Consider the following 12,014-nt stretch of genomic DNA (forward strand, 5'->3'; position numbering starts at 1 on the left):
AGCAGTGGGAAAGCTGCTGGGCTGTGGTCCTTTCTGGGTTGGGATGGAGATTTGTGCCTGTGGTTTCAGGTGCTAGTGCTGGGCAAGTGCAGCTACCATGCAGACTTCGTTGGGAGGTGATACACTGAGGGCAGTATATACCTATATCTGTATATATGTGGATGTACACAGGGCTTGTATGTTGAAGGAAAGGAGATTCTGAAAAGCATCTACCCCTCCTGACAGCTCCAAAATAAATTGCTGTCAGGAAGCCAGCAGTGTCTGTGTGCTGACCCAGGTATTGCCCCTTTGGGGTGATGCCCAAGTTTATATGCAGTGGTAATCCATGTGAGCATTTTCTCCAGCCTGTTCTTTCCCCAAATCTCTCTTTACAGTTTTGGCAGCTCTGCTCTGATGCATGGATGTTGGGGAATATCAGGATGAGACCCCACAGTTCAGAAGTTAGGCTGAATAAGTCAATTTGTCAGCATCATGCAGTTCTCCATTTTACAGAGCGCTGGTCCTCAAAGAATCTGAGTACCCTGAGCTAGGCAAGTTTCAGAGGATGCTCAGTGTGTTTTTGCTAAAGCCTTTTTGCTTCCAGAGGCAAGGTTGAAAATGTCATGTGCTGTATTAGTGTTACCCTTTTCAGTGCTAAGCCAAGAGCTCGCCGGGCTTCTTGCTCACTCATCATGCAGGGAAAAGCTTTGCTCATCCTGCAGATCATGTGACAGTCTGCCTTACTGTTTCTTTTGGGTGAGTTATTTGGCACTGAATACATGAAGGAGTGGAGATGGGCAGCTGACTTTGGCAGGGAGAAGCACTGCCTGCAGCTGCTTCCTGCTCAGTCTCTTCCATGTTTGGTATGTCTGGACTTCAGGTCACAGGGAAAACAAATCAGGTTCAACTGATACAAACCCCATTAATTCTGCAAAATAAGGTTAGTTCCCCTGGGGAGTAATTGGAAATGAAGAATCAAACCATCTTTGGTGCAAAGAGCTCATTACCTGCAAGGGTATTTTAATCAACAGTTGTTAAGTAAGCCAGGTCCTCCTGGTTTGGTTATCATTTCATCATGTCCTAAGAGTGCATTGAATACAATGAATTTAATTCCAATATATACGTTAATATCTGGCTTAATTGTTAGTGTGACATCTGTAAGATGGAAGACCTAGTGAAAATGCTGGATTTGATGTTTTGTTTGTGCCTCAGGGCAGACTCGTGCAGTGCTGCATTAATTTGCAGACGTGCTTACCTTGAGCCAGTCATATGTGTCTGTGGGAGCTAGGACCCAGGTGGCACTGGGTGAGGGTTTATCTTGTTCAACATGGACAAGTGAAATACTTGCAGACAGCTGGTTTCATCCTGACATATCATTGTTAACTGGATTTGAATGCAACTGTGCAGTGCTGACAGTGATTTTACTGCTCTTTATCCCTTGTTTTAAATGGCTCTGTGGAGCAGTGAGGGGGGCACAAGGGAAGGTATTCCATTATATGAGCCTGAGGAATGAAAATCCTTCACCCCATGGGGTTGTCCCATGCTGTTATGTTCATGTTGCATCCTGAAGAAGGGGCTTTTCAGGTTGGTGATATATAAACTCTGTTCTGTCTGTGTTTGAGACATCATGGGTTGCTTACAGCAGGTGTGAAGAGATGGAGGGGCCAATCTGAGCATCCTCTAGGCCCACTGGGGTAGTCTGAGCATCCTCCAGTGTGAGTGAACCTGTCCAAGCATCCTCCAGCACAACTGGGGTGGTCCAAGCCTCCTCCAGCATGACTCAGATGGAAATGTTTAGCTGCTGGGTGTTTTTCAGCATCCATGGAAAGATTAAAAGCTCCACATTTGAGAGAGTTAGGGAGTCTTGCTTGCAGTGTGCTTGGAAATTTGTGTGCCTTTGATGTTAAGGTGTGATAGACATAGGACATAATCTAGAACTAATCTCCAGTGTACATCCAGGTCAGTATTGGTATCTACAGAGAGATGAAGAGATGTCCCTAATTAAGCAGAATATTCTGTCTGTAGGTTGAGCAGACTGTTCTGGATAGCTGGGTGTTAATATTCCTATACATTAATTTTTCTGCTGGAATGTGTCAATAGTATTTTAACAAAATATTGCAAGGAAAGCCTATGACTGTTTGGCAATTAAAAGGTGGAAAAATAAACAAAACAAGCCCAAACAGCCCTTCCCCAGATCCTCTTCTTTTGTTTGGAATTTGTGCATCCCAGTCGTTGGGGTTGCTCTCACAGCATGGGTGTGCTCTGCCATCTCGTGGACATGCACAGGCTTCACAATGCCTTCACCACAACTCAATCTGAAGCTTTCTCTTGCCCCATCCTTTCAAAATCCATCTGAGGTGCTTGTTTTTACTGGTGAATAGGTTTTTCTTTTTGAAAGCTTCATGGCTGGGAGTTCATGAGGTCATTGCCTTGGTTCAACTAACGAGCCATAACCTTTTCATCTCTCCTTACTGATAAGAGTCTGCAGTAGGATTTGGGCACTAATTTACCTGAAGTACTGCCAAAACTTACTCTTTTGAAGGCAAGTGTTCTCCATTCATAAGATCTGCCTTTTACTGCACACCAGGGAGCATCTGCTGCACAGGGAGCTGCAGCTCACGTGCAGAATCTTTATTATCCTCTCCATTTTCACATCAGCTGTTTTGTTGAAGGAGACCACATAACCACCTTGGTGTCATGAAGACGTCACACAGAGGGCTGAGTCAGTGCCTTTTGCTATTGCTCCCTCTGCCAAACACTTGGGAAGGCTTTCAGGCTTGGATGTATCACATCCAAGTACTCTGGTACCAGATTTAGTTTTCTGAGTCCTTGGCAAGCGAGCCCTTGGCAAAATCTACACTTACCGAAGAAAATAACACAAGAGGTCATGTTCTGCAAGATCACAGGGTCATGGAATGGCTAGGATTGGAAGGGACCTTAAAGCTTATCCTCTTCCAACCTGCCTGCCATGGGCAGGGACACCTTCTACTATCCCAGGTTGCCCCAAGCCCTGTCCAGCCTGGCCTTGGACACTGCCAGGGATGGGGCAGCCACAGCTGCTCTGGGCAAGTTCTACCCCACTCCTTCATGTGGAACTGCTGTAACTCACAAAGGATGCAGGAGGCTACATGTCACAGGGATGCAGGGTGCTGTGAATGATGCTAGACACAAGCAGAGAGCTTTGGGACATGTCCCAAGTGGTTTCTGGACTTGGGTATTGCAGAGTTTGCTGGACTCGTGCCTTCAGGATGGGCTTGCCCTCCTTCGAATGCTGGGAATGTGCCTTCACTGCCCAGCTGCTCCTTGTCTTGTGTTTTAGGAGGTCAATATGTGGCACTTCTGAAAGGCATATTTGGCTTTATTGTTGTAGTGAGATAAACTTGGAAGATGGCATTGATATCATTTGGTTTGGCATCTTAACTGCCTTCAGCTCATCTCCTTCCGTTTCCTTACTGATTCTTGACCCTTTTTGTCATATGCTTGCAGTTACAATAAACCGCTTGTTTCTCTTCTGGCCGCAGTCGTCATCCAGCTTCCTTGTTGGAAGAGAAACAAGGGAGTAGCTCCTTAGGAGAAAGGCAGACTCTCTAAGTTGTTCACATTCCTCTTAGCACCACTGTGTTCCTGATTTTGTCCAAACAGGATTAGAAGCACCAGGATTCCTGATCCGGTTTGTAGTTCATCCAGTTTGTAGTTCAGGTGCTTAGGCAAATAGATTCGTTATTTAAACTCTTCTTTTTTTACACATGCCTGGGTTTAAAAGCAAAAGCAAGCAAAGTGCAGGTTATTCTTTTAGCTTTGATGTTATGCTGCTTTTCTCCTGGTGCTGGAAAACCACTTGAATTGAGGGACCAACAGACAGCTTTACCCATTTTCCTTGGGGTCCCTTGTCACTGACAAGTATTTTCATGTTAGACCTTGCAGTTCAGTGTGGAGATTGTGTGAGTAAAGGTGGGACCTGTGCACGGGCTGGTAACTTGAGGTTCCTACCCCAGGTGGGACACACTGGAACGTGGTTTGTTGCACTTAGTGTAGAGGTCTGGGAAGGGCTGGATGATTCTCAATCTGAGGTACCCATGTCCTTTCACTGTTACCTCTGTAGGGTGCAGAGATGGACCAGTTCACATGTGAATTTGGCCAGATATGTAAGGTTCTTAAAGAGAGATAAGCCAACCCAGGTGTCCAGGGTTGAGGATAGATGATGGGTGAGCTACCCATTTGCTATTCACTCTGCAGGAAAGAAGGGGAGATTGGTGTCCAGCACTCATATGAGGGCTTGTTGCTGGATCTTACAGATCACTTATCCTCCCACAGTGGTGGTAGCAGGAGAACACGTCTCTTTGGAGCTCACAGGCAGGTCTTTGGTGGTGTAGTGTGGTGTTATTTACTTTCACCATACAGAGTTGTCACCTTGCCAACTCCTCTCTTGCCTGCTTTTTCTACACTGCAAAGCTTGTCAATTCTCACTATACCCAGCACATCAGGTAACCCAGATTCCTTTTTCACAGTCTTGGCCATAGTGATGTGGCCCTCTCCAAGCAGACTGTTGTGTGCTGGTGGATCTGTGGTGGGCTGGTCCCTCTGCCTGGCATCTCCTCCCACTGGAAGTGGCCTGGTCAATATGGTGTGTGCTCTGTGTCCCTGCTGTCACTCATGGGGTTAACCCTGATGTTCTTTACATGTCCACCACTTAGGAGAAGGTTGGGGTGCCTCCCTAGGAGCCCCAAAAGGGAAGGATTACTTTTTCCTGCCCCCACTTCCTGCTGAAGTCTGCCCAGAATGTGTGGGCACAGCACTGCCTTCAGGGAAGATTTCTTGTCTGACAAGCCCATATCCCAAGGGTCTTTCCAATACAGTAACAGCTAAAACCACTGTGGAAAGTCCCTGTCAAAGAGCCAAGACTTACTTGAATATAGGTCACAACATACTGGGAGTCAGAGCTCTGCTCCTGGGTAAAAAGCCTTTGGTTTGCCATGGCTTCCAGTGAGACACGGGCTTTCTGTGGTCCTCTTTTTGTTGCATTTAACTCAACTGACAGTGACCATCACCTGGGGCAGGGAGAGCAAACCGCTGTAGTCATCTGTAGCTCCTCCAACATCACTCCCATGCCAGGGTTAAGGCCACCACTGCCAGGGAAGGCAGACAAGGCCATGGAGATCTCCAGAGCACTGGAGAGGTCTGGACCAAGACTGTCATATCCCATGCAGGGCATCACCTCATGGTTCCCATGGGCCTGGGCTCTGGTGGCAGAGTACAGTCCCTATGATCCCTGAAGGTTATAAACCCCGAGGGTTCTGTCAGATGTGCAGGAAAGGGAAGATCTTCTAGTGGGGTTTTCAGATTATGATGGTTTTTCATACCACAATCAGAGAAATATTGAAGTTGGAAAAGACCCATAAGATCACTGAGTCCAGCCATTTCTCCAGCACTGCCAAGGCCACCATTAATCCATATTCTCAAGTGCCACATCCATGTGGCATTTAACTCTCTCCAGGGATGGGAATTCCACTACTGCCCTGGGAAGCCTGTGCCAGGGTCTGACAGCCTTTTCCATTAAGAAATTTTTCATAATATCCAATTTCCTAATACCGTATGGTAGCCTTATTCAATGCATAAATGAAACACTGGAGAAATTGTCAGGAACTTTGATGTTCCCATTATTATTTTATTATTATCATTATTACAGGCATTTATCATTATCATTATTACAATTGTCATTGTTGTTGTTATTATAATTATTATGGCTCAGAGCAGGTTCCTGGTTGTGGAAAATGAGATGGGCTCTCCCTTCTCAGGGCTGCTGTTACTCTTCTGGCTGTCAGGCAGATGTTGCAATGCTGACTTACAGTTCCTGGGGATGTCTTCCCAAGCCCCCCACTACAAAACAGGATCTCTGCTCTGTGGTGGGCACAGAGATCCTGTTTTGTAGTGGCTCCTGGTGCTGCTGCTGGTCAGAATTAGGGCCAGGCTGTTGTGCTTGCCAGGATAGGAGGCATTGGGATTTTCTCACACCCCAGTTGATTGACTGGTTTGGGATGAGCAGGGAGGGAAGGTGGAAGGGACAAGGGTGGTTTATGCTGCAGCTCTGAAGCTTGGCAGTGTTTGGTGGCCAAGGGGACAGAGCTGGTGGCAGAGGGGATCCTTGCAGCACTAGAGGGCACTGTGGCCTCGCTGCATGGCCCTGGAACCCTGGAAATTGGAAACATTGGAAATTAGGCTTTTTCCAAGCAGAAACCCCACTCTGCAGTGTCTCTCACCCTCCTGTGCCAGCTCACACTGCTCTCGATCCAGATGTGTCCACCTAGGGCTGAGAGTGTGTGTCCAGCTTGGGGAAACCTGCAGGTGTTTCTCTGTACCTGGGGCTGAACTTGGGTGTGAGCTGCATTTTGGCTCTGAGCAGAATGGGGTTAAAACTGAAGGTATCTGTGACCCCCTCAGTTACCAAAGCCCTTAGGTGGACTTGTTTTTAGGGGTTAGACATGTCCCATCTCACAAGTCTCTGGGAATCCCACCTTTGCACACACAGTCCTCACCTCCGTGTATCTCCCGTGGGATGCTCCAGCTGGGCTCAGTCTGGCACAATGCTCCTCACACCAGAGCAGTTCCAGATGTGCTGAGGGGTTCTTCTTTTCTCTGGAGGTGCTGCTGGAGGGGTAGGATGTTCTCCTGAACACCCACATTTTCACCTGTCCCTGTCCCCCACCTTCCTGGTTGTATTCACCCCAAGTTAAGGACATGCTGGCCTCAGGAGGAGGGAGATGGACACCATGGGTTGCCCACTGCTGGACCATCTCTGTTCCTTAGACCCCATTTTGTTTGTTCCAAACCCTCAGTTTGCCAGCCACTGGTTTGTACCACAAAATAAGATTAATAATGGGATGTGGGTGGCTTTGCAGCTTTTCCTCAGGCTGAGGTGATGGAGGAGTGGGCACAAAGAGATGTTGGGATTAGGCTGAGCTTACCAATAGGAAGTGGTGGGTTCTGGGTTCATGACCAGAGACCACAAAGAAGTAGGAGTATGGGAGAGCTGTTCTTGGGAAGATGATGAAGAAAGATGCTCTCTTTTACTTTTAGAGAGTCCACAAGTAGTTTTAGTCCTGTGAACTGCAGTTTTCTGGGGAATTAACTGGTTTGGGCAAAGGGAATTGTGCTGGAGTATAAATAACAGCTCAATAGACATTTCAGGCTCAAAAATGTCACCACGTTATGCTCTGGCTTAAACACACCAGGGAGCTACTTGGATTTTTCCCAGCTTTACAGCTGACTTCCCTTTCAGAAAAGTTTGCTTTTATGCAGCTACATAATATCCAAAGCAAACCTGTTTTGGTTTTTCCCAGTCATTTCTATAGACTCCAAAATACACCCCTTAAATCCTCAATTCTCAATAATGTTACATTTTCTTCTCCCTTGTTTTCTCAGGGGATTCATTAGAAAACTGAGAGGGTTTTTGCTGCGCTCCCTTGAATTTGCTGAGTATTTTCCTGCAACATGGAAGTAATATGGAGGAATTATTACGTTTTTAAAACGTTATTAAAAGTAGCCAGGGAAAAAAAAAAAACAACAAATTTCCAAATTTTCCCACATAAAAACTCAATGTTGCTTTGGTCAAGCAGCTATTTCTGATGGCTTGGCTATTTCCACATTCTAATCCCCTTCCCCACTCTCTGTAAAAGAGATGAATTTTTAATAGAATGAAGGGAAGGAAGGTATTTTCTCTCTCAGAAAGAAAAAAAAAAAAGGTAGGCATACCACAGGACCAGAGAAGGGGGACGTGCATGCATCCCCATTGTTGGAGGGACCTGGAGAGCCTAGAAACACCCCGCTCTCTAAAAATCCTGCTAAGGGGGAGATGTCCTCGTCCCTAGTCCAAGAAAATAGGAGGTTAATGTTTCCTGCCACATTTATAACTTTTTTCTTAACCAGAAGATGCTCCCCCACCCTTTTCTGCTGCCTTTCCTCTGATGTTGTGGGAATAGAAAGCAATACAATAAATGAGACCAGAAGTTCTTAAAATGCGAATTTCCTGCCTGGAGGCAGCAGGTAAGTGAATCCCATTCAGCTTGGAGAGATGTATATATAGCTATGGTGTAAATATAGGTATTTAGTGGCAGGGTAAGTGTTTATTGCAATGCAGCATGGTTTGGTCAAAGATTGTCATTTGAGTGGGAAATTTATTGCTGCACATGACGCCTGGATGTCTCTTCCACAGGGAAAATAAAGACTGTTTAGGAAAGGATTAAGTGATGTCCTCTGTGGTAGCTGACCAAGCTCTGTAACCCAGGGGTCTTTTTAGTCCTACATATGTATTGTCCCTCATTTTGTGACTTTAAAAGTACTTTTGGTGATTGTTTTTTTTTCAAGATCATTAAATGATTTGGGTTGGAAGGGACCTTAAAAGTGTTCTAACTCCTCTGCCATGGGCAGGAACAACTTCCACTAGACCAATTTCCTCAGAGACCCATCCAGCTTGGCCTTGGGATACTCACAGGGATACTCCATTAACTTCTCTGCTGGCTCTGGAACTGGTTCAAATGTACACTGGTTCAAACGTACACATACTGGCATGGTCAGTGAAAGAAAATGGTGGGCTTGAATGATTTAATTTGGGATAAAAGAAAGAGTGAGTAGAATGTGGACTCCACACCCTTGGCCACACAACACTGCCCCTGCGTCCATGCATTCCAGGGTTATTCCTCTTTGTCCTTCTCCTGTCCCTCCTGTTGTGGAGAAACTCTTCATTGTTGGCTTGCTTTCTTTTTCATTCTTTTTTTTTTCAATAATTCTTGTAATGTATGAGCAGAGAAACCACTGGAGAATGATAAAGCTTCATTTCTTCCTGCTTTTGTGACCCACTTCATTATTTTGTTTCTTATTGTATATTCTTCTGAGGCGCCCTGTCCAAACGGAAAGAAAATATGTGTGGTTATAGGAGCTGTTTGTTTCCCTTTGGCTGGGAAAAATAAAACCCCGTGGCTGGGCAAAATAAGAAGGTATCACAGAAGATATGGATTGCTTCTGCTGGTTAGTTCTGGGGAAGGGACTGCTGACATTTGCTCTATAATGCATCTGTGAGCAACATTTATTTCCTAAGGCTGTGTGTGCCTTCAGCTGGCCAGCCTTTGTCTTGGAGCTCTGCACAAATAAAATATAAGAATACATACTCCTTAAGTTTAGGTTGCTGCACATTTTCTAGATCAGAATGAGAAGTTTTGGGGTCAGTAGTTAAAAGTACATGGTTTGGAGGAGCAGCAGAAGTGAGACACCCTATCATGTTGTTCCATGATTGTTCCACAACGATAATCCAGACCAAAGGCAGTTTTTAAGATCCAGGTGTGAAACACAGATGTGCCTATGTAATTGAGAAGAAAACATGAATTCAAGACAATCTCCAGGTTTCCAGCCTGATGGTATCATCCCACTGCTGCTGCTGGACACCCTGGGCACACCACAGAATGACAACAGCCTTTGTGCTCCAGCCTTTGGGCCTGTGATTAGTGAAAGTTTGGTTTGCCGAAGTTTTCTTCCTGTTTGGGTTGTTCCCATCCCTCTTGCCCCAGGAGCTTGATCCAGGATTTTACAGCTGCTTGACAGAAAAATGTTGCAGGGGAGAGTCAGCCTGTTCTCCCGGGTAAGGAATAACAGGACAAGAGGAAACAGCCTCAAGTTGCACCAAGGGAAGTTTAGTTGGGTATTAGGGAAAAATTTCTTCATGGAAAGGGCTGTTAAACATGGAAATGGGTTGACCAGTGCAGTGGTAGAGTCCCTATCCCTGGAGGGATTTAAAAGCCATGTGGTGTGGCACTTGTGGACATGGGTTGGTGGTGGGCTGGACACTGCTGAGGGAATGGTTGGGCTTAATGATCTTGGAGGTCTTTTCCACTCTAAAGGATTCTATTATTGTATGTGTCTGTCTCTGCTGTAGACAGTGCTGGGAGACATCAGGCATGAAGAAGTTTAGGTTTGCCTATGGTTGTTAACAACCAATTCAGCCTGAAGGTGGTGGAGAACCTGGGGACTAGGCAGGTGGCTGTGCAACCAACATGCTAAAAAAATCATCTCTTTGCATGGAGATTTTGATCTGGAAGCTCGGTGGTGTGTTTTGATACGTGGATTGTTGTGATAAGGTTTCCACTTGTGCTTTATTTTGCTGTCAGAGCAAAGGCAGCCCCGTGTGCCTTCGGGAGGCAGTGCTGTCCCTGCACTCCCTGAACCAGCAGTGTCCTGGCACAACGGGTCACCACCCCAATAAGCACAAAGGCAAGGAGTCAGGCTCACACTGAAATGGTATTTCAGCCAGAAAGAGCAAAGGGGGTGAAAAATTACCCTGACCATCAGTATATGAGTGGCCACCTTCGTGTCGTGCGATCAGAATATCGGTTTTCTGTTTTATTTTTTTTATGGTTGGCTTAACAATTAAAAGGCTACACTGCACTTTGGTTTTTCCAGTCTGCTGCATCGTGTGACCCCGGTGACTCCGAGCTAAGCCTCGTTATATAATGGTGGGGTGTTTTTTTGGAAAACCTCCATTTAATCCTTTGGAGCAGAATTTGCTGTTTTTGTTTTCTTTCATATCGTTGTCTTGTTTCCCCCCCTCCACCTACCCCTTCCCCGGCGGGCACATGCTGGAGGCGTCAGTCTGGGAGCAGGGTCCTTTCTTCCCTTCTTTTTTCTTTTTTTTTTCTTTTTTTTTTTTTTCAGATATGCAGAGAAAGGGAAAAAAAAGGTTTATTTTCATTTGCTTGGGTTACAGTGCCTTTCCCCACCGTCGGGGGGAAGGACTACGTGATGTGCAGCAGGTATTTTGTGAATGGAGCACAACCCTGTGACTCCCTGTCGCTTGACTGAAGGGGGAGGCAGGGGAAGGAGAAAGAAAAAAAAAAATAATAAAAACCACCACCCAGTGACTCCATCTGACTCGTTTTGGCTGGAAAACATTTTCAGCGCCGTGGTTCTTAAGCCAGGAGGAAGCTTTCTTCTGGCCCAAGAACAATAAAGGGGTCAGCAGCCTGATCCTCCCTCCTACACCCTCTTCCTTCCATTGTGAGGGGTCTGTGCAAATATCCCAGGCTGCTTCTGCTGGGGCCTGAGGGACCTGAGCCACACATGTGACATTAAAGAGAGACTCCATGAACTCAGTAATCCTGCAAAAAGGAAAAAAAAGAGAGAAAACAAAATGAAGTCTCAGAGGAGCTCTATTTCTGGTGTAGTGTTACTCCTGCAGAAGTTACCAATGGGTGTTTCTCATGGTGGGGGGAAATCCTTCCCCCTACCCTGCCTAGGTGCTCTTTCATGATGCCACAGCAGCATCTTCCCCACTTGCTCAACAAGTGGCCAAATGCACACCCAGGGAAGGTGAACCCTCATGTCCCACCAGCCCTGCAGCTCCTCCATTTGTTGGCTCATTCAAGAGGGGGAATTTCTGCTGCTCCAGTAGTGCAGGTGCAAGGCCTGTGTTATGCAGTTGTGCAGTCTCCAGCAAGGATGGGGTTGAAGGAGGCCCAGCTGCTTGACGTGTAGTGCTTCCAGGGATTCACCACCACCTGGCAGCGCTTGTTCTTTCAAGCCAGCACCTTTAATGACTTACTCATTAGATGTATGTCACAAGCCATGAAGGTCTGAGCCAGCAATCCCTAAGGTAAAAGGTCTTTGAGAGGTGCTGTGGGGCCACAGCAATATGCCCACCAGTCTTGTCTGTTGTGAAGGCCACCTGCATCTCTCCAGGAAGGAGGTCATACACTGGTCAGAGGGCTGCTGTGGTTTCTGTGATATTTCTCATTAATCCAGAGCAATCACAAAACTTGCAGCCCACACTAAGTTCTGCCACCATGAGTGGTGATTCTCTTTCCAGGTGATATCTGCCAGGCTAGATGGTATCTCCTCCCAAAGGAGAAGGTGGAACCTGTGGCCTTCTAAGAGAAGTCAAGTTTGACACGGGAAGCCGCATCATACACCGGAAACCTGATGCATTTGCCAGAGGGAGAGTGTGTCATGCTCATCAAGTCGTAGGAACCCACCTTTTTTTTTTTTTTTTTTTT

The 12,014-nt window shown here is 46.3% G+C and overlaps 1 protein-coding gene across 2 annotated transcripts in view; it reads left to right on the forward strand.

Moving 5' to 3' along the window:
• CTIF (cap binding complex dependent translation initiation factor) overlaps positions 1 to 12,014 on the forward strand; it is a 112,796-nt gene that overhangs the window by 22,892 nt on the left and 77,890 nt on the right. The gene's annotated exons all lie outside the window — the stretch shown is intronic.

The sequence above is a fragment of the Cinclus cinclus genome, chromosome Z, assembly GCF_963662255.1.
Source record: "Cinclus cinclus chromosome Z, bCinCin1.1, whole genome shotgun sequence".
NCBI classification, from domain to species: domain Eukaryota; kingdom Metazoa; phylum Chordata; class Aves; order Passeriformes; family Cinclidae; genus Cinclus; species Cinclus cinclus.